Source organism: Panthera pardus, unplaced genomic scaffold (assembly GCF_024362965.1).
Source record: "Panthera pardus isolate Hobbes unplaced genomic scaffold, ASM2436296v1 HiC_scaffold_8, whole genome shotgun sequence".
Lineage (NCBI taxonomy): Eukaryota > Metazoa > Chordata > Mammalia > Carnivora > Felidae > Panthera > Panthera pardus.
The window spans coordinates 115,018,806-115,020,815 of record NW_026527013.1 but is presented as its reverse complement, the minus strand read 5'-3'; positions in this window follow the sequence as shown (position 1 = coordinate 115,020,815).

Genomic DNA, 2,010 nt, shown 5'->3' with positions numbered 1-2,010 from the left:
CCCCCATTTTACAGATGTTGATTCAGCAGAAGTTAAATGACTTGTTGCCAAGGTCACATGGAGACTATAAATCTAAAAAAAAAATCATGATTTCAGCCCCCTCTTCTGCCATTTGTTAGACTGGAATGGAGGGAGTTTTAAGGATTTCCACTGGCTTCCTAGGTGATTGTGTGTTTGTGGCTCTCCTATATCCCCTGTTGATATGATAAGGGAAGAGCAGATCTCAAGACCAGTATTTCTCAAAGTTAGGTCCTGGACCAGCAGGACCCGTATCACCTGGGAACTGGTGACAGCTCCAGATTATGGGGCCCCACCCCAGAACACTGAATTAGAAATTCTGGGAGTGGGGCTCAGCAGTCTGTGTTTTAACAAACCTGCAAGTGATTCTGCTATAACTTGTTATTCTGTTTCTGCTTTAGGAACTAACGTTCTGGGCTCCTAATCATCAAAATGATACAGCCTCTTCACATTGCTTGTGGCCCGAGGCCTCACTTGGAGAATATACCACTATGCCATATACAAAGTGCTTTCACGTCCATTTGTTCTTTCAGGTGGATTTGGAGCAACCCTGCGAAGTAAGTAAGGGAAGGATCACATGTGCATTTTATAGATGAGGAGACCGGGGTTCAAGAAAGGCCAAAAAACTTGCCCAGGGCTACTCAGCTCTAAGTGGCAGGGCAGGATTCAAATCCAAGTCTTCTATCTTTATATCCATTTACACACATTTACAAGAGGTCCGGGACCTCTTCACTTAGTCCACAGCAGGGTTTCTGACATCTGGGGCCAGATACCATGGGGTGTTCTGTTGTGGGGTGCTGTCCTGTAGATTCTGGCCTCTACGCACGAGATGCACCCCCACCTTAACTATGACAACCAGAAATGTCTCCGAATATTGCCAATGCCCCCAAGGGGCACAGTGACCTTTGGCTGAGGACCACTGATTTATGGCCAGCACATCATTGGAGAGAAGTTTCACGGTCCATGTTCTGCAAATTTTGCATTCTTTGGAGATGATTTCAGAAAAAAATAGCTTCTTTTTGGCCTCCAGGACATCTATGAAGTGAAGGAACTAGACTAAATGTTGGTGTACAAGAAGTGTTTCAGAAAATCTTGACTACTCCTTAAGAAAATTGACAATAATAATTCTGTCATATCATTTAGTATTCATTATGCATTCAAATTCCCCTCAGTTGTCACAGGAATATCTTAACTGGTTTTTGTTTTGTTTTGTTTTGTTTTTTTGATGCTAACATGCAGTCTAGATTCCTAAATTTCTTTTGGTTGCTGTGTCTCTTTGGTCTTTTTTAGTTTAGAACATTAGTCAACAAACTATGGCCCATGGGCCAAATTTCCTACCACCTGCCTTTGTAAATATGCTTTCACGGGAACACAGCATGCTCTTTCATTTACATATATGATCGCTTTTGTGCTGCAAGAACAGAACTGAGTAGTTACAACAGAAACTATATGGCCCATGAAGCCTAAGATATTTGTTCCCTAGCCCATTACAGAAAAAGTTTGCTGATCTGTGACCTAGAACTATCCTCTTGCCTTTATTTATTTATTTATTTATTTATTTATTTATTTATATACAATTTATTGTCAAGTTGGCTAACATACAGTGTATACAGTGTGCTCTTGGTTTTGGGGGTAGATTCCCATAATTCATTGCTTACATACAACACCCAGTGCTCATCCCAACAAGTGCCCTCCTCAATGCCCATCACCCATTTTCCCCTCTCCCTTTCCTTGCCTTTACTTTTAATTTAATACTGTTTAAAGAATCCAGAACAATTACAGAAAATCTTTTTTTTTGGATTTATCTGATTATATACATTTATATATTAAATTTATTGAAGTTTAACATACTCTATATATTTTTAAATATAAAATACTTATGAAATTATCAGTACTCCATGGGGCAGCATTAAACAGCTTTTTATGTGTCAAAACTATAATGCAATAGAAAGGCAAACAACAAATTGGAAAAATAATTACAATTCTAAGATC